The sequence below is a fragment of the Ursus maritimus genome, unplaced genomic scaffold (assembly GCF_017311325.1).
Source record: "Ursus maritimus isolate PB19 unplaced genomic scaffold, ASM1731132v1 scaffold_16, whole genome shotgun sequence".
NCBI classification, from domain to species: Eukaryota; Metazoa; Chordata; class Mammalia; order Carnivora; family Ursidae; genus Ursus; species Ursus maritimus.
Genome location: NW_024424008.1, coordinates 40115094 through 40141548, shown reverse-complemented (window position 1 = coordinate 40141548; position 26455 = coordinate 40115094). Strand labels below are relative to the sequence as shown.

Below are 26455 nucleotides of genomic sequence, written 5' to 3'. Positions count from 1 at the left end.
CATCTAGTAAGTCATGTGAAAGCTGAAACGCAGGCAGGCCAGCTATTGTAACTGGAAAAAGAGGAGCCTGCTGGAGTAGATGGGAGTTCTAATCCCAGCTCCTGCCCTCAACTCGACGTATACCCTGAGCAAATCCCTTCACTCCTCCTGGTCTCAGATTTCTCATCTGCAATATGAGGGAATGTACTCCCCATGGGATTTGGGATATAGAGATGATCCTCCCCAGCCTTCTGGGGCTCCCCCAAAATTGGCCAGGCAAAGCCACTGCTGAGCACCACCACCTTCCCTTCCTCTTCCAGCCTGGCTGGAGTCTAACCAATGGGGAGGCCAGGTCTATGGGAAGGAGGAGGTGGCAAGATTCCTTTCCACTTGTTTCCTGCACCTGGAGACGAGAACAGAGACCATTATTCGGATGACTTATTGTTTAGAGCTTTTGTTTGTTTTGGTTTATTTTTTTTTTAACTTCACAAAAGGAACCTTGCAAAGTTTTCAAATTTCTAGCTGACTAACCCCCGTCACCGCCTTGCAACTGGCCTAGAACTGGATACATCTTAGTTCACAGCAACAGATCTTACTACTTATCTGTACCCCACGCGGGACGAGGAGGGTCCGTGAAAGGGGAGGAGCTGCCGAGCAGCTGAGGTCGGTTGGACTCAGTGGAAAATCCAGAAGTGCAGATGTGGATCCAAATTGGGCTGAAAAATCTCATGAGATCAGGCTTTCTTGGACTTCCTGCTTTTAGCCGAAGCCGTATGTTCAACATAAACGAACTTTCGGTATTTTGAAACTTCCGTTTCTGATCTCAGAACCTGGAAGTAAAGAGCTGTTGCGAACATTTCCACAAATTCTGTCATGGTTATTCTGGAGACCAGGTCGAACCCAGTAATTAAGGAGCTTTAGGACACACCGCGACCACAGCAGGCTGCCGGGACAGCAACGCTAGAGGGAGAGAGGCGCTCTGGCTGAGAGCTTTGCAGACAGGCAGGACTGGGTTCGAATTCTAGCTCTGCCACTTCTGGCCCTGTGACTCTAGGTTTCCTCATCAGTTAGATGAAGAAAATGGACCATTTCATAACGCCAGGAGGACAAAATGGGGTGTTTGCTCCATCTGTCCCCTCTTCTCTCCTTTGTATGTGTCTGATATGTGCATGTCCGTATGTATGTGTGTATATATGTATCTCTGTGTACATCTATACAAAGCACATGTGTGGGTGTGTCTATTATTTACTTACAACTTGAATAAGTTCTCCCCGAGACTAGGGCAACCAGTTTCTACTAGGTGCGCACTTGGGAGTCGCTGACATCTTCCTAATTAACTGGCAAATGGTGCTTTACGCCAAGGCGGCGAGCAGCGAGGGCTCTGGGTGCAGAAAGCATGAGCTTTATGGAACTGGACAGAGCTCAGGTGCTCTCCAGGGGCCAGCGAGACTCACCCTGGGCTTTGGAAGCTGAGCTATGTTCATCACAGCCTCATTTGCTTCCAGAGCTTCTCTTGCTTTCCTCAAACAAACCAGAAGTGATGCCAGGCAGACAGGTGTCACAGCAAAGCAAGGTGTTGTGGGAACAGTGCACAGTGATCAGTTCGAAGGAGCAGACCTGTGTAGGGATGAGAAAGGAGGAAAGACAGAGAGTCAGGGACGGGAGGGAAGGTCCATCGACATCCTCCCAACGCCAGGAGAGCTGGCTCCCTTAGCGTACCGACCGCACGTGCGGCTACCTACTTCTTTTCTTTCCGTGTTGCGGCTGAAAATTTTCTTTTGCTTGTTAAATACGTTGTGCCTTTTTAAAGTATTTTTTTGAAATAATGATTTCCAAAGTCATACCTCAGCTTTGTATAAAATTGGGAAAACAACGAAAAATCACAGAAGAAAAATGCAAAAGTACCCATCGTCCCACAACCCAGAAAGCAACCTGTTAATGTGTTGATGTGTTTCCTTCCAGTCCCTTTAATGTAAATATATAGACTTAGATACCTTATTTTTTTAAGATTTTATTTATTTATTTATTTATTTATTTATTTGAGAGAGAGAGAAAGAGAGAGCATGAGCAGGGGGAGGGGCAGAGGGAGAAGCAGACTCCCCAGTGAATAGGGAGCCCGATGCGGGGCTCAATCCCAGGACCTTGTGATCATGACCCGAGCCGAAGGCAGAGGCTTAACCGACTGAGCCCCCCAGGCGCCCCCCACATATGCTTTATTTTTATGTAGCCAGAATCTTATTGTTTTGCAGCCTCCTTTTATTCTCTCTTATTACTAAATTATGGATATTTCCTGTATCATTAAAACTCTTCTACATCCCCATTTCTAATGGATGTACAGTAAATCACTAAAAGAGTGTTAAGTGCTGGACTTTAAGTATATGTCACTTTGGTCCTCCCCAGTTTCCGAGCCTGGGATGGCATGTTTTTGTAACAGGGCTAGACTTCTTTTCTATTTCAATAAAATATTCTTTATAGCCTTTAGAAAGAAAGCCACATGAGATGCTGAAAAGGAGATGTTAAAAAAGTCACAGAGTCCCCCTTGAGTCATAAAACCGGAGGCCCAGGAGGCGGGGCCAGCCTTAGCTCACCTCCCTGGCCTCGCCCCATGGAAGCCCGAGAGACCGGATTACAGGCAAACCCAGGACCTGATCTGATAGCGCAAAGACACCCACAACTCTGAATTTCCTGCTGCCACGAGGCCTCTTTTTGCATATGCTGTTTGACTTACACATACGTGGAAAGCAACTACTAATAATAGAAGAGTTGCCTCTTTTCTTCCGTTGTCAGACTCCCCAGTTACTGCTCAGCAAGCCCAGCGTCTGGTACAGCTGCCTGCCACTCCCCGGCCCCTCGCAGCAGCAGGTCAGCAGGCTCGTTGTCAGCAAGAGCCCAGGCCCTTTTCGCCTTCTCCGTGTGTGGCAGAGGTTGGGAAGGTAGCTTTCTGAGGACTCTTTGTCTGCCGAGGGAGCAGGCCTCGGCAGGGGGAGGCCCTCTGGCCACCCCCTGCCCTTCCCCCGCCACCAGCCAACAATTTTCTTCTCCTCAGGCCCCCACTAACCCAAGCTTGCTCGACTAACCTCGAGAACCTGGAACCTCCTGGCCACTTTGGTAGAATCAGTCCTTCCCAGTCGGTGCTGACAAGTGTGTGAATGAGAATCCTCTGTGTGCCCCTCAGGACCAGCCCTAAGTTGGCTCACCCCTGCAGGATGCCTTGCAAAGCTGGGGCAGTCAAGCTCTTCATTAATGCCTTGACTCACATGGTGCCACTTAATCATTCATTCATCCCACTGATAAGTACTTAGTGCCTCCTGTTCCGGGGACTGTACTGGAGGTAGCAGTAGGATGGAGAATAAAACAGACGAGACCCCAGGGCGCCTGGGTGGCTCCATCAGTTAAGCGTCTGCCTTGGGCTCAGGTCATGATCCCAGGGTCCTGGGATGGAGCCCTGCAGTAGGCTCTCTTCTCGGTGGGGAGCCTGCTTCTCCCTCCCCCTCTGTGGCCACCCCTGCTGTGCTCTCTCTCTCTCTCTCAAATAAATAAATAAAATCATTGAAAAAAAAAACCACAACACACAAGATCCCTGCTGTCCTGAAAGATACAGAGGATAAAAAGGAAGCACCTAGAGTCAAAGATTCTGTGGTGGGGGTCCCAGGGGAAACACCTGCTGAGTTCTAAGAGACCCCTGATACTCTTCTGTGCTATGTTTGACATTGGGATCCTGTCCTTAACCAATCCCCAGCAGCCCTTGAGCATGGCTCCCCTCACAGCTCTTCCAGCCGCTGAGCTGAAGAGAGACCATCTCTTTGTGCAAGATCAGTTATGGGCAGGAGAGCGAGCCTGGCTCAAGCACAGAGCCCCACAGACCCTTGTGGTCAGGGAGTTCCTAAATGAACTCGAACCTTTGGGGGCTGGGATCTGTTTACTCTTGGCACACTGGGATTTCCTGTTTCTAAGAAAATGGGCTTAGATGCTCAGCTGCATTAACCAAACAACATGTTGACGCAAATGAATCTGAAACTTGCCAGCTCCAAACTCTCTAGAAGGTCAGCTTTAGGAACGAAGGAATGGAATGACGTTCCAAACCCCGAATGCCAAGCTAGGTGACTCAGGCCAGGTATTTACTGGGGGACCTCCTCTCCTACCCTTCCAGCCTAAAACCCCACCAACTAGGTTTGGCGTCAGAGACTCCCTGGAGCAGAGAGAGGATGGGGGAAGCTTTCCCGGGCCCACAGCCAGCCTTAGATGTAGGTGTCCCGGGTAGCCCTAGTGAGAGGCTCGGGAAGATTCACCCCCACGAGACTTCACCACCAGTATCCTGTCTGCCTGAAATGGTCACACTGAACTCATTTCTTTGAGTCTCCAGGAACCTCATGTAACACTCGTTGACATGACTTGAGTGACTGCATTGACTATATGAGCTGAGCTTAGCAAGGTCCTGGGACTGTGGCAAACGTGGCAAGTTTTGACAGGGTGTGGGGGAGGGGAAGGAGAGAAGGCAGAGGAGAACTGACGAAAGGATGCTTTTTAGAGAGGCTCAACCCACAGAGGGGAAAGCACCTCGGTAGGAGTGCAGGAGGAGGACCACGTTCAGACAAGAGGCAGAACAGGCTGCAGACACCAATTTGCTGATTGCAGACATCAAAAAACCCACCTGGCCTACTTAGCGACAGTTGGCCCTCTCATAGAGCATTCACTTTCTTATCTGTGGCCCTGGGGTAGGAGCAAACTCTGCGGGGATAGGCCTGCTCAGCCTCCAGGGGAGACAGCTCTCTCTGCTGGGAAGAATGCTACAGTTTTGATCAATAATTCCAACCAAGAAACCGAGTGGTATGGCTTCCACAGGAAAGTGAAATGATGTGGGTCAAAAATGTGTAAATTATTGGCGATCTAGTCCATCACAGAAATTATAGTCAGGGAGATGTGGCTAATTACTATTACTCCAGCAGCAGCTAGTCGAGCAAGGTAAAGTTCCCTTGGGAAAACCCAGGGTCTGGGGAGTGATGCGGGATACAGAGCGTCCACGTCGGAACATCGAACGCGGTCATTCAGTGTGTATTCTGATCATGTATCGAGTAATGTGAACCGTGGGGGAGTCCGCAGAGAATCGGGAGAAAAAAAATATCCATGACAACTGCATACAAGTCCAAAACAACAGTGGAGTCATTAAAGAGAACAGAGAAGCGAGTGAGGAATCGGGCAGTGTAAGCAAGAAAAGCCAAAAGAAAAATCCAGAAGGAAAGGAAAATGGCTGTGGGTTTGGACTGGTATGGGGAGTTTTCATGGGGGAGGTATGCTGTGATCCAGGAAGGCTCAGCTCTGTGGGTGTCGACGTCTTCGGGTAATAAGGGGCCTGAATCAGGATCTTTACAAACGTTGGAGGCCCAGGAGCATGACGAGTAGCAATGGTGATGGTTAATGTTGTGGAACTTTGTGCACGAGGCTGTAGACATTTCAGAGATGGAAATAAAAGAACCGCGTCCCCTGCACCATATATGGGCTGAGTGTCAGGAGGTGGCCCACGTGTGGAAGAGAAGGAAAGAAGCAGGACAGGGGTAGGAAGGCTCTGTTTGAGATTCCAAGGAAGAGATGAACGGAGCCCATTCCTTCTCTCAGTAATTTAGTGATCAAACATTTACTGAGCACCTACTATTTCTGGGGAGTGTGCAGCATTGGGAATGCAATTATGCCTTAGACAGGGCCCTTGCCTTTGATTAACTCAGAGTCTCGTGACAGAAACAGGCATCAATGGACACTCACACACGAAAGACCAGAACGTGCTTTCACAAGACGTACAAGGTGTCCCAGGAAACCAACTGAAGGCACAACTAACCCTGCTGGAAAGGGCTGAGGGAGTTGGGGATGGCTTCACAGGGTGCAGGGAACAATGGAGTTGATTTCGACAATGATCTGGAATTTACCTCACAGGGTATTCCAGGGAGAGGGAAGAGGCATGAACGGGACCATGAACGTGGGGAAGAACGTGCCCTATTAGTAAGGGAGCCAAAAGTATGGAGGGAAGCTGGAAAATAGTTAGGAGTTGACTCTTCAAAAACTTTTGTAGCAGGCTGCAGAGAATTAGATTTTAGGTTGCCGGTGACAGGAAAATCAGTACATGTTTTTATAAGACAGTATGGCGACCAGTATTCCATTCAATGCCATTGAATAAGTATCTCTGTAGAGCTCCTCCTCCAGGCGAAACAGTCACTGTGCTGGGTAGCTTTATAGGTCGTGCAAAGAGAACATGCCCCAAGCCCTCAAGAGACCCCCCAGGAAATTTGGTGAGGAGCGAGTAGAGAGAGTGAGTGAGGAGAAACCCGACCACAAATAATTCTGATGTCAAACTGGAATGGGTTCATTGTTCTAGGAGAGGCGCCAATAAAGGGTTATGGAGACAGAGATTCTCCACAGCCCAGAGTCGTCCCGGCCCTCTCAGTCAAAGCAGGCCTGATTTGGAGGACCAACCCTTTCTCATTTCCTTGGTAGTATGACCACGATTCTCCCTCCAACTACCAGCAAAAGTGCCTTCATCAGGGTCCACAGAGAGCTATGGGGCTCAAGGCCAGATGCCAGCAAATAGGAGACACGCAAAAGCCACCCAGAGCAAGCTTGACCGCTCGCCATCTTGACAGCCTCCACGCCCGCGGGTTTGACTCTAGGCTGTGCCTCTAGGTGTTCTGTTGGTTTAGATAAAAACTATAATTAGCTGCCACAAATGCAGTGAATGTGGGAGGGGCAAGGGAAGACCTGAATGTGAAGTTTTTTCTGGATTCGTGTATTTCTGGCTCTTCTTCTTGCCTCAAGTCTGTGTTCAGCTAAGTACAGCTGACCCTTGAGCACCACGCGTTTGAACTGCGCGGGCCCACGGTCTTCTCTGGTGGCTTCCAGTAAAGCCGCGTACAAGTGTTCTGCCTTCCTGAGGATTTTCCTCACGATGTCGTCTTTTCTCTAGCTGACTTTGTTGTAAAAACACAGTATATAAATGCATATAACAGCAAAATAGGTGCGGATCGCTGTTGGTGTTACTGGTAAGGCTTCTTCTGGTCAAGAGTAGGCTGTTAGTAGTTCAGTTTTGGGGGAGTCAAAGGTAGAGGTGGGTTTTCAACTGTGCAGGGTTCTGCGCCCCAAACCTCTACGTTGTTTAAGGGTCAACTGTACTTATTTTTCACATGTGAAGTAACCCCCACTAGGTGAGCCTGAACTTGATCCCTAGAGAACACTCAGAAACTCAGTCAGGGCCTCCCTGTGTCTCCCTCCCCCTCTCCTCTCCTCTGGCCCCAGCACGCGTGCGTTGTATGTCCACACGAGCGCACATCTTCAAGCAGGACGTGGGAAGCTGGCGGGTGCCCTTCAGAGCATGACCAGAAAGGTCAGCTCCTCACCTCACCTGTGAGCGCAGGCAGCCAGGGGCTCTGGGGTAAGAAGCACCCTCTGTCGAATCCACCTAACGGTGTCCAAGAGCCTTCCGCTCACAGAAGCCTGGCCGAGAAGGCAAAGCAAGGACAAGGCTTCCACACAGACCTTTTGCATGTAATACATGATTTACAGACATCTTTTATCCTTCCTTTTCTTCTCTCTCCTTTTCTTTCTCTCTTGCTCTCTATTTGACTGAGTTGCCCCAGGGCTGGTGGTTTCAAAACTAGCAGCTGCAAACTTATGAAGGAAAAAAACCCAAACCACAAAAACCCTTCTTGTGAAAACTGTGTGTGCCAGTCTAAAAGCAGTAGGCCGTGCGGGAGGGACGCCTGTGAACGTGTCAGGAAGCCAGAAGCAGGGAGCGCGATGATCACAGCTGGGTCTTTAGATCGGAGGGAATTACAATGTGTTCAGGGCACGGGGGGAGTAGGGGACAGGGAAGGAGAGGAGCTTGGGAGGAGGAAGGATCCCTCACTGGCCAGGAAGGCCCTCAGAGGAATGGCTCCCTGCATCAGCTGAGCTGTCTGAAACAGTCTGGCTTCCCAAATGCAAATCAGACCAGCTGTTACTACCACATTACTGGCATCTTCCCCCAGAAGACCCAAGGTCCAGCCTCCACTCTGAGTCCACTGGGGAAATTTGAAGCACATAGTAACCTATGTAACTGTGTCCCAGCTCCTGTCTCAGCCCCGATCTCCCCAGCTAACACCCACTCATACTCACCAATGCACTCATACTCTGCAGACACCGCCGATCAAACAGAAAGCTACCTCCCCCGCCCCAGCCCCAAACTCCTACTCCATTGCTAGTTTCAACCAACAAGTCAATCTGAGGGAGTAGGGAGTAGGAAGGACGTGAGGAGAAATCCTGAGACCCTTTAAGAGAGAATCAAGTCCTTGTCTGGCCCAAGACTGGAAAACAAAGTCTTCCGAAGTTTCATTGCATGTTAGGTCTGGAGAGGAGAATTCCCAGAGTGACATGCAACTGGCCGAGGCTCTTTCTCTTGCCCAAGCTCCACACTTGTACCATCTTTGGCCAGAATAAAGAGGGTGCTTGAGTCATTTGGCCAGTTCTTTGAGAGAATGTCCTTGCACCCTGCTGTGGATGGGAAGAACAGGCCATTCATAGGCCCACAGACACAGACAAAGGAGGCCCACCCCAAGATGTCCCTGTGGACAGTCTGCATTGTCATGCACCACGGGAAGAGTACAAAAGAGAGGGGCAAGGTGCAGCTCAATGAAGAAGACCAGATGGACTCCAGTTGTAAAAATAAGGCAAAAGAAATCTAGTGTAAATGTGAGTGTGAGTATTTGAGGAGAAGAAGCAAAGTTGGTGAAGTGATCAAAACTGGGTGGGGTTAATGAGAGAAAGCTTCAAGGAGGAAGTAAGTTCTGAGTAGAGGTTGAAGGAGGGGAGGGACAACGGCTGGGGTAGAGGAGGGGGAAGAGGAAGTGTGTCCTGTGGGGGAGGGTGGTTTGTCTTTGGAAAGGGTAATATTGATGGTATGGTGGCCCCGGGAGCTGTGCCATACCTGAGGTCCTTCCTCGAGGTAATATCATTTGGATATATTTTCAAGGAGGAAGAATAATATTATTGACTAACAAAAGGCAGGTGGTGTCGTGGAAAGGCTTTGGAAGGAGCACAGTTTGGAATCAGACAGATCTGAGTTCAGGTCTGAGCTCTGTGCCCTGTGAGCTGGGTGACCTCCCAAGCTTCACCTTCCTGAGCTAGGAGACGAGGAAATGACTTCCTCAGGCTGTGGTGGGGATACAATTGGATGAGAAAACTTAACATAAGGTGCTCGGTTTTGCACCCGGCACATAGCAGCCCCTCAATCCCTAGTGACGGGTAGTGTATATTTTATTGCTTATGGGTTAGAAAAGCGGCCACAGAAAATTGCTTGAAGTCTCCGAGGGAGAGAGAATAAGGGACCTGGAGGCCTAGCGGCTCCTCTCAGCAGCCAGGCCCCGTTGCTGCCCTCCGGGGGGGACGAAGTCAGTCGAGACCTGAGCACATCCCTGTGCTAGGACCTGGGTAGTGGCCGTTGGCTTGAGAAGCAGGTAAATCCAACCACGTGCGCTGATAAATACTCAACACCCAGCTCTCCGGGTTTGCGTGACGGTTCCCTATTTCCATGATGGAAGTACTCCCACCAGGGTGGACTTCTAGGTCCCCATGTGGGATCCCCGAATGTACAGCTGGGGAGAGAGGGATGCAGCGAGCTCTTGCTCCCTCCTGCAGCCAGCGGCACAGGGGCCGGCCGTGGCCAGCTCAGAGCAGAATGGGCACCTGACCTCCCCGCCTGGCCTCGCTTTGCTCCCCGCTTGTTAGTGGAGTAGAGGGGTGCGGGGCTGACGGGGCAGAGGAGCGGCATTCCCGCTCTCTTCTCCGGCCTGCATTGGGCAGAAGTAAAGGTTCCCTCCCAGCACCCACTTCCCCTCAGGACAGTTCCATACTGACTAGCAAGTTCGTTTTCCTCCCAAGCTGAAACAAAACAAAACAAGAAAGGGGCTCGGTCCAGTGGGCCTTCAGCAGAGTAGCTCTGCAGTGAGAGGAATCAGGAGGGGCAGGCAGGGAGCCAGCGGCGCCCCAGACTCGCTCTTCCCTGCAAGCACGGTGGCCACGGTTCACCCCCCGCCGGCACCAGGGAACAAAGGAGGCAGTGCACCCCCAGTTTCCCGTGAGGTGGCTGCAGGGTCTGGCTTCATCCTTAATGAATGATCATTTGGCAGGGGCTGTCACGGACTCATGGAATGCCAGATCCAGAAAGATCTTAGGAATTGTCTGGGAGCCCCCTTGCTGCCCAGGTGAGGGTACTGAGGTCAGACCCCTCAGTGGTGTCAGATCTAGAACCTGACTTCCCCTTCTTGCCTGCTTCTGGGTGGTTCTCCGGTAAGCTGATGCTCTTACATGTGTCTCACATCATCACCTCTGTAATTCCTGTGGCCCCTGGGAGTATGAGGTCCCTTCAGCAAGTTCTATGCCTTTTCTTTCTGGTGTATTGCCCACAGGCACCCAGCACAGCTCTGGGCAGACTTGGGGGCGAGCCGATCAGCAGATCTGCTCTTGCTTGGCAGTGAAGGAAATGATAGGAGGAGTGGTGGGAGAAGGATCAGAATTAGGGCAGACCCTCCAGCAGATTCTGTCTTGGGGAGTCCCTCCTTCAGTTACAGGGAGTATCGGCTTTCCCCTCCCCAGTTTACACCAGCAGGCATCACCAACTTTTCCTGAATAGGAGGGAATCCTGCGTTACTCACATCACGGGGCAGGATATCATAAACCATGTCAAACAAACCTCATTCAGTTAGCCCTCTGGCTCGGGGGTGGGGTGAGGGAAATGAAAGGAACCCACAGCTCTCCACAACCTCGTCTCCAACCACCAGAGAAATGTGCCCTTCTGCCCAGGGTTCTCTGGTTCAAGGAGGTGAGACCCACATTGAGCCTTCACGTCGGTGATACAGCGGCCTGTGCCTGTCTCGGTTCCTGACGAACTTGCTGGGCCTCTATGGGAATCTTAATCCTAAAGACAGAGTCACCGTGGAGTTTCATCTGAAGGGAGCATGTGATGCTGGCAGCCTCTGCCTTGTGACCCCGCACCAAGGAGACGCTGAGGACACCCAACCAGGCTCTGCCAGGAGACTTCGTTATGCCGTGTTTAAAAGAAAAAAGGTAGAAGGAGGGACTCATGGCGTTACAGGAAGTGAGATGATTATATTTATAAACAATGAGCCCATGTTAGCATTTCAGGTGTCCTGATTTATCTCGCAGGTGGGAGGGAAGAACTGCTGGCAACCTTTCGCTCAGGGCTCTGAGTTCTGGAACAGGATTTCCTCTGCAAGTTGCTGAAGATCAGATAAAATTCTTAATCTCAGGCGCACATAGCCACAGGCTTTGGCCCCTGCCACTGTGCGCTCAACTTTGAATCATGAGACTGAACAATGGTTTGGGACTCCATGCAGTGAAAGAGGTGGGAGAGGGTCAGGCTGGAGGCAGATGGGGGCGGGGGTCCCCAGGGGCCGTCTGCCTCCACTAAGGGGTCCTGGGCAAATCTGGATCCCTTTGACTGCCTTTGGCCTCTTGGTGCCAAGTAGAAAGCATACAAAATAGCCTCAAACACCTACCCCGTTTCTGAAAGGATAGGAAACAAGCATTCACCTTTGCTTCTTGAGCTGGGTCCTTCTGAACCCACCTGGAGGCCCGCATCCCGGGCCTTGGCTGGTGGGACCGGGAGGTTGAGGAAACGTTGAAACTGTCCTCCAGAATGTTGGTGCCTATTTTTTCACAATGCATCATACAACTTGAACATCTTCTCAGAATAGGAAGAACCAAGACCGCATTTATGAAGTGGCACTGTCTTAGAGGCTGCTCTGAGGAACGGTGGGGAACCTGGCCTCGGAGCAGGTCCAGCGTCAGAATACAGCGTCCGTTCGTGCTGAATGAGGTAGCTGACTGATTTAGCACAAAAAAAGCTGAAAGTCTTGAAATCGGGGTCTCTCCTCCCCAGGATTCTTCTGCTCCACAGTCCCACTGTGATTTCGTATTCTTATTACCCCAGCTCTGACTGCCATGCCTCACACTCCCTCACAGGGGTACGAGGCTACCAACTTTACTCAGATTCTCTTGTCTACTGCTCACAACCTCATCATTCCCATTTTACAGATGGAAACCCAAATCTCAGAGCCGTTTCCTAATGTGCCCCAAGTCCCCAAGCACGCGCATTAGATCGGAGCATTTAGGCCCGCCTTTATGAGACCAGCATCTCAGTGACCCGCTATTCCTAATGCTCACCCCCGAGTTTCTTCAGCAGGTGGGACAGGGTCAATCAGAGCTGCTAAAGCCAGGGCCCGGCTCGAGCATATGCACTTTAGTCTAGAACTCGATAAATAAACTGGCACCCCCAGGAGGTCACATCCAAAGCAGTGCAGAATGGCTCTGCTCTGAGGGAGGGGCTGGAACGAGGACCCTTTTTCCTGTCCTCCTGACTGGTCCTGTTTGAGAACAAAGGTGGTCTGTGGGGCCAGGCCCTGCGAGTCTGGGCACCCACAACTTTTCTGTGGGCTCTGCCCCGATAGGATTCCAGGGAGCTAGACCAAGGGCTGTGTGCGGGCTATACTAGGAAGGGATGGACGTATTTATTTGCCAGGAGAATGTGGGGGGGGGGGGCGGGGAAGGGAAGTCTAATTAATGCGTTTCAGGGGAAACTCAATCTATGGGATGAATGATTTTCCCAGATGGGTTGTATTTAGAGGCTCATGAAAATCCTGCGTTTTTCCATTGCTGTTTCCCATCCTTTCTGAGCCTTGGCTGAATGGATCCGGAAATCCTTTGGAAAAGAAAATGCACTGGTCTGTTCACCTTGAAAAGGAAGAAACCCAAAAGGCGTAATGTCCCTCTTCCTTCTCAGGTGGAGTGATTAATTTTACAAGCACCTCAGGAGGCCCTGCGGAAAAGGCAGATGCCATGTCCTCTCCCAGTGAAAAAGTTCATAATAATCTGTGCAAAACAGCACCTTTGGATAAACACAATGCGGCTATATATACCCTCGGCCGTTTCCTGTCGCTCTTGCAGCTTGTGCAGGCTGGAAGGTAGGGTGAGGCTGTGACCATAAGCCACACGGTGACATGTACATGAGCCATGCCCTCTGCTTCCTGTGCTGCTGACAACCTGCTAGAGTAGCCCCGCAGCGTTCTGGGGCTGCCCAGGGCGATGGAGCACCCTGAGACCTGACTGCGGGGGTGTCTCCGCAGGGTGCTCTCATCTCCGGGTACAGCTGCAGATAGACGTCGGTGAGAAAAACACCAACGAGCCAGCATGCGTGTCCAACCGTCTGCTTGTGTAACTTTTGCACCACAAAACAAGAGGTCAAGTAAGAAAGGGCGGTTAACAAACTGAGCAGGCCTTCTTCTGTTAAAGGGCCAGTGTCGAGTAAAAGACTTCCTGAGCGAAGTGGTATTAAAATCACTCGGCCCAACCCAAGGGTCACGGCCACGTGCTAGAAACCCACAGTGCTGGAAATAGTAACCATGATTTGAACTTCAGAATCACCTCTCATTTCGGGATTTCAAAATGTTCAAGTAGACGGCTCACAGTGTAATTTTGGAGTGGCAAATGGGACACCCGCTGCACCAAACAGTGCATCAAGACACCCAAACATGGAGAGACTTGTCCAAAAGCTAGAGTAAGTCCTGAGAGACCAGAATAAAGCTCAGGGCGCCCTCCTTTCTCCACCCAGCCAGCGGGTGGTCAGTGTGGTATCCTGCCACACCCTCCTCCTGGAGAAGATGCGGGGCGCAACCTTGCACTGTTGAGAGGCTTTTCAGGAAACTCCCATGTGCAGACAGAACCACGGCGAGTCTCCATTACCCAGGCCCACGTGTTCTACGTGATTCGCTAGATTAAAAGTCTGGAATGCACTCAGGCAACAAGTATTTATGGAGTGCTTACTATCTGCCAGGCCAACTCCTGGCTTCTTAGCTGAACAAATGAGCCCAGACTCCCTGCCTTCAGAGAGTTTAGTCTAGCCAGGGGAGACATTGGTCGCCCTTCTGCACAAATGAATATGTAAGTAGAAATGTGGTAGGGGCGAAGAAGAAAAAGTAGAGTGTCCTGAAAAAGGACTTAAGGCTCGGTATCGTTTGGATGGGACGATTCAAGGAAAGCCCCTGTGAAGTTGTGATATTTCCACATAAATGATGGAAATGGGAGGAAGGAATATGCAACATTGCTTCCAACACATAACCGAAGCAAGTTACGATTCTAAAAAGCGACTAGTTCCCCCCCCCCAAAAAAAAAGTAATTGCTGTCTGTCTTGAGCTTACTTCCCTCTTGCAACAGTTTGGGTGGTCTGTGGCAGGAAAGAAGCAAAGAGAGAGGTAGGGTCCTCCAATGACGTGTGATAAAGGCACCATTAGGGTATCTCATTGCTTCCAGAACATGTCTGAGGGATGTTCAAAGGTGCTTTATGCAACCGGATTCTGTGTTCAAAATAGTGTGGGAAACGCTGGGTTATAGAAACACGCAAAAGCCTCTTTGCCTCAGGGTTTATCAGAACCTTGCATCTGCTAATAGCTCATATGTATCATGAGCCTCCAAGGGAAAGAGAGGAGCAACATCTTCTGCAGCATTTTCCAAACAAATGTGATGGTGGAAAGTTTTGTCCCTGAGCACCTAACGTAGGCTCTGACACTCGCATCCGCCTAGGACTCACTTGGGGTATGTATGTAGAGAGTCCCGGTGCATGGGCTCAGCTCCTGAGATCGTAATTCACTAGGTCTAGCATGCTCAGGAAGCTTTTATTTTGAAAATAAAATACACCAAGTCTGGGAAACACACTTCAAGAAGAATGAACCAGGCTGGGATCCCAAGAAGCATCTCCCGCAGCTCTACTCATCGCCACGACGGGCTTCCTTGGCTGCCCCTCATTCTTTTTAACGTGGTCGATGCTGAGTGAACAGAGCTAAGTTGTGGGTTATCTAGCAAAAAAAAAAAAAAAAAAAAGTCACAATAACAGCAATAATAATAATAATAATAATAAGCAAAGTGAGTCACAGACCCGCAAATCCGACCTTGGTCTGGAATCTGTGGGGTGTCTCATGTCTAGCTGCAAAGACCACGTTTGTCCTTTGAACTCGGTTGGCAGGAACATCATGTGTGGCAGAAGACTGAAAATTCCTGACATGGTGCAAAGGCAGGATCCAGCAGAATGTTTTCTGATGTGCCCATCTGTCTTAGTCTAATTAGCCCTGTCTCTTTGGCAGCCTCCCGTCCTTTCGAATGGAACAAAGGTACCCAGAAAGACACATCTTGTTGCATTCATATGCAAAAAAGTTTGTGTCTTATTTTCTCTCCCTCTTGTCCTGGCCCATCAGAATGAAAAAGCCTGGAGGAACAGGCTCTTTTCAGAGAGGCTTGGCTCCCACAAGCTCCTCCTATCTGGGTTGCAATCAGCATAATGGGAGGGGGGGTACCGAGCATGTGATTGTGACTGGAGCTCGCTGGTGAGACGCACACGGGTTCAGATTACTATTACCTATGGCCCGGCAGGCCCCAGAGTTCCACGCTCGCTGCAGACAGAAAACACTTTGCAGTCACACACCAAAAACATCCGTTAATACCACATGCCAGAGATCTGACCAGGTTAGAGGAGAGACATGACGTGGGAAGGAGGCTATAGAAAAAGGAGAATGTGAGAAAAAAAAAATAGCGTTCTCCTGCACGTTAAACAGCCCTGCCTTGTCCATCTCAGAACATTCTTTAGCCAAAAAATTTAGGGATGGCAGTCCTTGTGCACGGGCGGAGGCTGGGATTTTCGCAAACGGCGGGTCTGGGGGTGAGTGTTGTGTAAGAGCATAGACAAAGGTGCATCGTTTAACCTGTGGAGCAGTCGAGGACGATCGTCACCGAAACCAGGAGGAGAGGAAGAAGCGGGTGACATTTCTGCAGCGATAACTGCAGATGGAATGCGTTTGTCCTTCTGAGCCACGAGGTCTGCATTTCGGTGTGTTTTGCTTGGTTTGCACTAATGCTCGGGCTGGTGGTCATTTGCTCTCGGTGGCCAGTTTCGTTTCCTGGTTTTGAGAAAATGGCAGTGAGGCCTGTTGCTTGGGCATGCTGTGTCACTGAAGGAAGTGTGCAGTTATAAAATGTCAAAGCCAGCAGCCTCGTGCCCAGTGCATGCCATCAATCAGCAAGTGTCTCTGGGCCTCTAATGAGCCCACCACAAGTTAAAGTGGTAGCTGACAGATAAAGATCTTGCCTTAAAACTACCTACAGTCTAACCAAGGGGGCAAGATCAAAAGGCAAAGAAAAATGGCATCAATATGAAAACCGAAATGTACTCACGGCCGCTACGTTTTGGGGCAAAGAGTGCATTAGAGACAGGGTGGCCCCATGGAGAAGGCTGGGTGTCTGGAGTCCGGGGGGCTGGGCTCACATTCTTCTACTTAGCAGCTTTGTGACCAGGAATGAAGTCTTACCCTTGCAGAACTTTCCTTTCTTCACCAGCAAAATGAGGAAGGCGAATAATACTACCTACTTCCCCATTAATCATGGTGATTAAGTAAGATTATAGGTGTGGGAAGTCTCCTAGTAAGATAAATGTCTTGAACTCTAAAGCAGTCGAACAATCTCAGTTATTAGTATTGCTATAATCGCAGTACGGAGGGAAATAAGTCTAGAAGATACATCTTCTGCCATTGCCATTAAAAAGAGAGGGGTGCCTGCATGGCATGGTGGCTTGAGCTTCTGACTCTTGGCTTCAGCTCAGGTCGTGATCTTGGGGTTGTGAGATCGAGCCCCATAATAGCCTCCACGCTGAGCTAGGTGTCCACTTGGGATTCTCCTTCTCCCTTTGCCACTCCCACTTGTGCTCTCGCTCTCTCTCCCTAAAATAAATGAAAAAAATCTTAAGAAAAAAAAAAAAAAAAGGAAAAAGAGAGAGAGACTGAGTGGTGTCCTGGAATTAAACCAGCCCAGGACTTCGTTCTGGTCCCTTGCTATTTGCTTTTTTCCTCTATAATAACTTAAAGGTAATTAATAATGGTTGTCATTTGTATTGAAGGATTTAAGATAAACTTATTTCTAAGATTTGGAGAAATCCAAGAAAATAAAGTACTTCCTAAGATACCATTTGGTTTTCATTTTCAGGGAGCTGACCTCTGATTTAGAAGAACTTTGTGCATGTGTAGTCAGTGTAATTCCTTGACAGATCAGTTTGACCGTTAAGAAATAATGATAGTGGTAATCGGTATTATTAGGTCTCGAGATAAGATAGGCAAATAAAAAGTCACATTATAACACCTGTGTGATTGTGATTTACTCACTAGTTGAATGAGCCCAGGGTCTGAACTTGGCTGAATTTGGAGAATAAATTGTGAAATGCTTCTGAATTTCATAGGCCTTTCTGAGCCATCCCCACCCTTACGTGCCAGGCCCCCTTGGAAATTCCCAGGATTCCTGCAAACAGAAAAGAGTATTAAGAATAATGTTTTTAACATTATCCTTTGAGGGTCTCATGTGCTGGTCTGAGAAATTGTTTAACAAGACTTGAAAGGGAGAACCTTGGAAGGAATAGGACAAAAGACAATTGAAGCAAACAGCTAGAAACGGGGAGCAGTTGATCCTAAAGTTCCCTAACACTAAAATCTCCATCTGGTATCCAGAGGCCAAATCTCAGTGCCTTGGGCATGACCAAGGAGGCTATCTATTCAGGTTAACATTGAGACTTTACTACAGAAAACCTTCACCCAACCCCACTAAACAGGAAATGCAAGCTGCTGGAGCTTAACATGCAACCACTCTTCAGGTCCCCAACCCCCACTCCCGCCCAGCATCAGTACCTTGTTCTTCCTTATGGTGAGCTGTACACATTCATTTAATGTGTGCAGGGCAGTCAGTTAGAAATTGCTAGAAAAAGAAGACCTGGTAAGAATTCTTCACACTCAGGAATCTTAGACTCAGGAAACTTCCAACAAAAAGGGGTGATAAGAATTGATAAGTTATAGCTTTGGATGGTGACATTAGCACTCTGGCTTCTGAAACCCTTAAGCTACGCCCCTCCAACAGTCTTATGCTTGAAATTCTAATTGTTGGCTTGATATCCTGAATCCCTTTGTCACTTAAGCATCTTTGAGAATGTGGGAACCTGAAGAGGTTTTGTGAGATGCACCCATTTCAGACACACCCAAGATATGCCAGGTACAGATAAAAACCTCCATTGTAGTTAAACATCTAAAAACAGAGCTTATGGCTAATGGCATATCAATAAACCATGTTGTTCACTGGTTTTCCAAAGCAAATGTTTATCAAATACTGTATATATGATCAGAAAACTAGAAAGAATGGTTCTTTTTCTGATTCTGGAAGAGACCGACAGCTACCGTGTTGTCTATGTGCATACTTTCTGCTCTAATACTATTTGCATAAGTTAAATATTTATAGTACACTATTTAATAGTTTTCAAAATGCATTGTAATTTGTGGGTATTTGTGCGTATGCAGGTGTGTGTGAGGGACCATGAAAAAGACTAAGATGTCTTGCTATTGGGAGAAGAGCCTGACTCAGCGCCCCAAACCAGTCCAGACCCCAGTAACCAGATGATAATACTGAGCCTTCCTCCCCATGCCTCAAATGGGCATTTTCTGAAGGATCTTTGAGTGTATATGAAAGAGTACGGATATCTTTCTGAGCTCAAGAGGCATATTTCTCCAGTAGATTTGACTCTTAAACGGACAAGAACTTCTGAAGACCTTTTTCAAACTGAATTTGTTAAATCTAGCTGCTATGTAGTGATGACGGTGTGCCCCCCCACCCCACCCCTGCCCCACCCCAGGAGCAGGAAAAGGCCTCTTGATATAGAACAGAAAGAAAGAGTGAGACCTGGGGGCTAGCCCAGCTCTAGCCCCTCATCTGTAAAATGAGGCTGTATCTTCTGGCCTACCTCACAGTGTTATCTTCAGGACCATGCTACCTGGGAGCTGAAAAAACAGAACACACAGCACGAAGTAAGGTATTCCCGAATGAGACTCATAGAAGAGAAACCAAAGAGGCATGTTTCACATCTCTCTAGATGGCCTCCACGACATACACCTGAGCACTGGCCATGTGCAACATGGAGTCTCTCCAAGGTCAGTGAGTTCTACAACTTGAATGAGCCTTTGGGGGAGATTTCGTCCAGCCCCCGTCTCTCAACCATGACCTCCACCATGAACACAATGTTCTTTTTTTTAGCCCATCCTTTAAAATTGCTTTTTAATGGAATAGATAACACATGAATACGTTCTTTTAACAAATTCAAATAGAGATAAAGTAAGACCCACCACACACACCCCTCCAAGTCTTCACCACACACTCCCCCTCCAAGTCTTACTCCCCATCCTACATGTGGCCATTGACGGTTTATTGAGGTTCCTGGGAGAGGTCATGTGAATGATGTACCGCCTTTTCCCTCAGGAAACGACCTTTCAGGCTGAGTGCCAGTTACTGTTGCTGTAATATTACTGGTGAGGCTTTCGTGGAGGGTCTACTTTCTACCCAACAGCAGATGGTCAATATTACACACATAGTATGGAGGGCTTGGCAATAAGGAGCAGAATGGCTCAATAGAACCTTGTGTGGAGATAACGTGCTGTCTCTAGGGGCAGACATAGCCATCAGTAGTTCCCTGAGCTGAAGACTTCCCCGTCAGCACCGTCGAACTCTGGAGCTGGGAGAGATACGTGTAGCCGGGTTCTACCCTTGAGCTTTCTATCTTGGTCTCTGCAAGGAACATCCACAGTTTACCCTAAAACTGTCATTGTGGCCGTGTAATTTGTAGAAAGTGTGCTCATGGGGCAGCAAACTCTTTCCAAGCTTCCCTCATCTTCCCTCACCCTTCCACCTTAGGTATCATAGATCCACTGCTTCATTTATGGAAGGGGAAATGGAAGCTCAGAGAAGTAATCCTTCCTTAAGGGCCATGGCTGAGCAGTGGTGGAGCGGAGACCCGAGCTCTGGGTCCCCTGTTCTTGTTCGGCTGCTCTTTCTACTCTAAGCTCCTTCTTTCACCTGTGCCTCTTGCTAATATCCCATCCTAAGAAATCAGGTATAAATAACACATTGAAATATAAGACAGCCAAGTCTCTGCCTTTGGCATCACTCAAGTGCTTCAAAGCGCAGAGCCCCTGGGTACCCCAGTTCATCCCTTGCCACCCGAGCTTTCCAAACGTTTCTGGGTGGGATGCCCAGATTCAAGGCCATTTCGATTTCTGGGTCTTCTTCTACCTGCTGAGCCTCTTCATGGGCTAGAATGAACAGAAAAATCTGGCTTGTACTCCTGGAACCCCCACTTGAAGCTGTGTGACATTGGACAAATCCCATAACCTAGCTCAGGCTCCGTTTCTTTACTCATCAACCATTGGGCCTGCCTTAGGGTTGTCATGAGGGCCAGACACCAGAACACCTGTGAAAGCATTTTAGGAAAGTAAATGCTACGAACAGATTGTCATTGTCAACACTTGGCTCATCCTCTTATGTCCGGGACTGAAAATATATGTCCTCTGTTGACAGCTAAACAACAACAAAAAATTGAACGAAGCAAAGACCCAGGGCTGTGTTTCTACTCTGGAGTCCCCTGTATTATAGTATCTACGTTGAGCTTTCCAGTGTGTAGTCGAAACAAAACAAAACAAAAAAGAAGAAGAAAGGTAGCAGCAAATACTGCTTGGTTTTGCATTTTCCCTTCTGTTTTCTGATTAGAGTCTCTATGGCCTGTGAGCACAGAGAGAACCTCAAAAGATTGTGTTCGCTGCAGATAAGCGCCAAACTTGATGTTTATCAGCACTTATCTCCTGCACACTCACTCTCTGGAGGCTTCAAAGACCAGGGAGATCTCTCAGCCTTGTTCTGAGGAGAGGCGAGCTCCTGCAGGGCTCAGCAGCAGGTGTGGTCCAAGAGCCCTTGCTCCATCCCTAGGAACATGGTTCTCTTGTTCCTCCCCATGCAAAAGAAGGAAGCAGAAGGTTTACCCAATGCCTGGGGATGGGTAGTGGGGTAAAGGGAGCAGCAGAAGAAAAGGAGTGTTTTGAAACCAACCCAGAAAGGCTGAGAAAGGAGGTAAAGTGGGGGAGGGGAAGGCAGGCTACCTACCTACCTCCCCAGTCCCACCCCACCCCCACCCGTCCCGTCCCCGCCAAACAAACCCATCCCACCTTCAAAAGGTGTTTGAATTCCCTTCATGTTCCCAGCTCACTTTCCCCTACCATCTTTGGGTGCGCCCACTAGTCTGTGTTCTGAGCGATTGTTGGCAGAGAGTCGGACAGTGGGAGGGGGAGGTGGTGGTGGGGGGAGTGGGGGAGCCAGCATTTTATTAGGCTGTTGAATTTGATTTATTAGGGGGGAAAAATCCTTCGCTTGCTTGCCACACAGGTTATTCTCAAAGTGAAAACTCTATTTTACTTTGAAAAAAAAAACTGGTGCAAGTGCCTACAGTTATGAATGGAGCTCTTTGTTACCTTCCAGATCGACAAGACAGACTGTTTGGTTCATGTCTGTGCACTAGCAAAGGAGTGTGGGGGCCTGGGAGACAGATGTGGCCTTAATTGCATGGAAATATTAGAAGATCGTTAAGCCATTTTGACAGGATTTTCCTCTTGCTGCAGGAGCAAAGGGCCACGTCTGAGCTGCATTGGGTCTGGCCAGACCCTCCAGCTGGGCCTCTTGTCCCCGCGTGTGAGGGACACGTGGGCCCTGATTCACTGGCCCCGATATTAGAAGGAAGTGGATGCCTCCTTGCTATCAATGTCTAGGCGTGTCTGCGCTCCATGATTGCAGAGAGTAATCTCCCAAGAAACCCTCGGACCCAAGGGGGGCTTGGAAGAGAAGCTGTAAATTGAAATAAGTATTTGGGAATGGGTATGGACATGCACACAAAGGGAGAGTGGTCAGACTCTCTAAAACCAAGGGTGCTCTCCATAAAGCTCTTGAGGGACCCATATAGTGTCTGAACGATTTACTGGAAGAGTAAATCTGTTATCACAACCAACTGTGGTATTTAAAGACAACAGTTTCCTATCTATTCCCTTTTCCTTTTAGAGCTTACCTTTGGCGCTTGTAGAAGTAGTGGCCCATTGGGAGTGCTGCACTCAGGTCAGAGCAATCTTAGAACAACGTTGGGTTGCCAAAGACCAAGATCTGGTAAACATGGTGTCCATCTGGTCTCTCCTCGCCTGGCCTGACATGGCCCCGCTGCACTTTGACCCCCTCCTCCTCCCCTACTTGCCCCAGTTAATTTTCTGTGTGCATAAGGATTGCAATTTTTTTTTCACATAAGCCTGTATTAAAATAATTAGGAGGTTTGATCTCTTGGGAGGGAATGGGAAACCTCTCTCAAACTACAGTGTGGTGATCCCTTTGGGTTAGAAGAGTGAATGTTCTAGAGCAAGTCTTTCTCAATTAGACCAGACCATTGAATGTTGCCAGTTGGGACCTGGAGGGAATTAATATTCTACAGTCCTCCCTTCAGACGGGTGAGGTCAGGTGAAGCATCCTAACGGTCAGGTGAGGCCCCCTCTTGGAGTTGGGGTGGTGGGTCCTTGCTTAGATGATGTCTGGACCAAGGCCTGGGAGGGATGGCGATAGGATGACCAGAAAGGAAGGGAGGTGGAGAGGAGGGAGAGAATGTGCAGCCGCAAAGATCCTCTTTTTATGCAAATGTTGTTGCCAAGGGCTGAAGGTCTGAGAAGCACCAGGGCTGTGTTAACAAGGCCGGGAGCCACAGTCTGCAAGCCCTGGTTGGATATACAATCAATGGCCCTTCCACTCCAACTTGGGCTCTGGGGGCCAATGAAGCGGACTTTGCCCTCCAGCCAATCAGGATGCGGGGACACCTTCCTGCAAGATCCGAACGCTGCTCTTCCAGATCACTGGACACCTATGGACTGTTTTAGGACCCTGCAGGGAGAGCCACAGCATTTTATCAATGGAGGGCAGCGCCCTTCCGAGTCTCTTGGGAAAAGCCTTTGAAGGTGGTGGCTGGGCATCTAGGCGCCTTCTCCCTGCTGTATGCTCTTTGCAGGATGCAACGAAATGTTTACCTGAGGTCCTAGCTGGCTATTTATGACCAGGAAAGTCCCTGCAGTACATTTGTTGATCATCAATGAAGTGTTAACGCCCTGCCCCTCACTGCTCTCCTCTCCTCTGAAATCCCCCTACCTTGACAGTTGGTTGTGCCATCTTTCTGCGCTTCACGTCCTGCCACCTTCTTAGGCGGCCATGGCTCAGCTGCTTTCTTGCTCTCTGACATGCTGCCCGGGCTGGTTGCGGAAGCCATTGGCCCACACTGTTTTATGAGCTAAGACAAATCGACAACGCACGTACCTTACACTTCCCAGAGGTCTTTGGTGAGCCTTGTTCTTACTTAATGTAATCCTCACAACAGTCGGTAATTCCTGCCATCATGAATTTAGGATCTCCCCCCCTTCCCCCTCTCTTACCGCACCTTCTGCCCCGAGACCACAGGCTGTGATTACAGAGTGGATTGGGAGCTGCTCCTTACCTGCCCAGGGTGACCCTCTTATTCACAAAGTCATTTGCATACTTGTTAAATCTTTAGTTCACTGCAGAGATAGTCAAAGGGGGGGGGGAGGTTTCTACGAATCTCCCAATTCTACAATAACAATAATGCTATTAACACTGCGATGCCATTTTTCCATTGACATATTCCTGAGTTTTATTACAGTGCCTGGTACCTAGCACATGACCCGTAAATACTGGTTAAATGAATGAATGCATCAAGGAATGAATGCATGCCTTTTTGGTGGCAAATACGTTCATGATCCCATAATGAGACAGGACGTGTTAAAGAAAGAGCCAAAGTGACTTTTGCTGTTTTGTTCTGCCAAAGTGATGTTTTGAGCAGCACATAGTCTGACCACCAAGCATAAGTGTCCAGAGCCTATGCTGGTCACTGTGGTCACCACTAGGAACACGTGGCTATTTAAATTGAAATTAACTACAATTCAGTAAAATTTTAAAATTTAGTTCCTCAGTCACACTAGCCACATTTCGAATGCTGAGTAGCCACACATGGCTCGTGGCTTCTCTACTGTAGAGGGCAGATTTTAGAATATTCCCTATCACAGAAATTTCTATTGGACAGCGCTGGTCTAGAAGACCAGTTAACAAGTTCAATTTCTTTCTATGTAAAAGAATAACATGTCTAGAGTAACGTTTCATTTCTTCATTCTGATTTTGTGGTAATACTGAGGCTAAGGAGCCTGTTCTTATTCTTTTCCAGAATTCCTTAATGCTTTCGAAAAGTCACTCAGGCTGTTAGGCCTGAAACACTTTCCTTGGGCCGGGATTAGAAGGAGCAAGGTGACCACAGCGTTCCCCCAGGGTCATTTGGCTTCCACAGCTTCCCAAGAAGTGCAGGGTTGGGAAGGTTGACATCACTGATGTTGGTCTTCTCGTGGAAACGTCAAGGCCATAATGAACATGGGAGATCTCAACCGCCCAGAAAACTAAGCGGAAGTAGCAGTGTAAGAACTTGACAGCCTGTAACAATGGAGCCCGGAGTAAAGGAAACGAGAAGGAAAAAGTTGCTGATGATATTGTTAGACATCTCTTCAGGGCATCCCCACCTGGTGGGCTAGTTTCCCATTTCCCCTCAGTTTTGGCGCCATCAAGGATTAAGCCATACTGCCACCATGACACATGTCCCTGAGAGAGACAGACGAGCTCCTACTGATCAAGGCCAATACCTTCAGAAGCTTCCAAGCACAGAACACTAAGTGCCCTTTATAGAGTAACTAAATCAGCCCCAAGTCCCCAGGAACTGTCAGTGGGCTTCAGCTGGGTTTTCTGTTCTAATAGCTTTACCGAGATTGACAAAGAAAATATCTCCATGTAATCCCACTGAGATGTTTTCATTGGAAGGCCATGGCAGGACTTGTTCACAAAATATCTGCTTTTCCTATAGATGGATGCCGAGAGACAGGAGGCCCAGTGCCAGACAGCCTAGGTTTGGCACTCAAGTCAAACAAGGATGAAGGCCAACCCAGTGGGCGACCGCTTTGAGGGTAGCTGCCAACCGAAAGACCAGCTGTGTACCGGAGATTGAGCTCCAAGAGGAGCGGATGCTTGGCTTTTTGTATAGACCAGGCTGTCCTTGGTTCCCCTTACCTCCTCCCTGGAAGGGAGAGCAAGGATGACAACCCGTGGTCCCATGAAGCTAGGATACGCTGAGATAGCCGAGCTCGCTCATACGCATATTGTGTCATTCAAACGGGAATAATTCTGAGAGTGAAGGGAGGTATTATTTAGCATTTTCTGGAACAATAGGCCTAAACTGGGACTGTCGCAGGCAAATGGGGCTGTAGGATCGATCCACGAATAGATTTTAGGGTTAAAACCCTGGAGAGGACCTGGCAGATTGTCTAGTTCGGTCCTTTGTTGGTGCAAGGAAAGAACCAGGCCCAGAGAAATGAAGTGCTTTTCTTATGTTAGAATCTGTGAATCCTAGGAAGAAGATTAAGTTCAGAGAGTGCTTACTCTGTGACAGGCATGAGTTAGAATACAATTATTATCGTTGCTATTTTACTGAAAAGGAAACTATGGCACAGAGAGATTAAAGAACTTGCCTAAGGTCACAGAACTTACAAGCGGTAGATGTGGAATTCAGATCCTGTCAGTCTGGCTCCGAAGGCAACATCTCCGAGAAGCCAGCGGGGGCACAGTGGAGAGCCCTTACCTATGTGAACTCACTCACTCTCAAGTGGGCTCTGTCACTGTGCCTGTTTTCAGGATGAGGAAATCAAGGCACTCGGTCCATGCTAATGATGTCTATGGAAAATGGCAAAGAAAATCCATCCTTGAGGGATTTGCAGTCTGGTGGGAGAGACAGAAGGTGAACCTACGAAAACCTACCATATATGGCAGGAGTGAAAGAAAAAGAAAAGCAGTGTGACAAAGCAGTCTAGAATAAAATGCTGACTGAGTGGTAGAGATAGAAAGTACTACCGATTTCAGCAGTGGAAGAGGTGACTGTGGTGGGCTGGAGGGGGCAGGGAAACTTCCTGGCTTCCTGAAGGTGGTGGCACTTGAGGTGTTTTGGGAGGTCCCCTTCACCCTTCTTGGGCTCCACCTCCTCCAGGAGGCCTCCCCTGAGCCCCTCAGTCACTGCCGTGTCTTCCACCCCCACCTGACTATTGATGTTTGCATCCGTCTTCTGCCCAGACTTGAACTCCTAAAGGGCAAATGTGTGATTTTAGAGTCTCGTTTATCTTTGTATCCCCTGTGCCTAGTCGAATGCCCAACCCCTAGTAGGTCCTCCATAAAAGTTCGGTGAGTAAATGAGATCTGATGAGGCAGAGAAATGTGGAAGGCAGGGCTATGTAGGGACAGCTGGTTTGAGCAAAGGGAAGAGGAGGCTGGTTTTCACATAGGTCTTTGCAGACACCCAGAGAGCAGTCAAGGAATGTATATCCAGTAGGAATCTAAAGGTTTGGAGTGCTGGGTCTTATACAACAAGAGGAGAGTCTATTTAAGACAGAATATTAAAATGTAAGAGAAGGAGCAAGAGAAAGAG

General features: G+C 48.8%; 1 protein-coding gene and 1 long non-coding RNA gene across 4 annotated transcripts in view; one reads left to right on the top strand and one right to left on the bottom strand.

Annotated features, from left to right (window-relative positions):
• Positions 1-26455, top strand: part of FLI1 (Fli-1 proto-oncogene, ETS transcription factor) — a 120512-nt gene that overhangs the window by 30149 nt on the left and 63908 nt on the right. The window lies entirely within an intron of this gene.
• Positions 14666-20908, bottom strand: LOC103660665. Its single transcript, XR_567854.2, has 2 exons — positions 14958-20908; positions 14666-14864 (listed from the first exon to the last, which is right to left on the bottom strand). It is a non-coding gene; the product is annotated as an uncharacterized LOC103660665 (long non-coding RNA).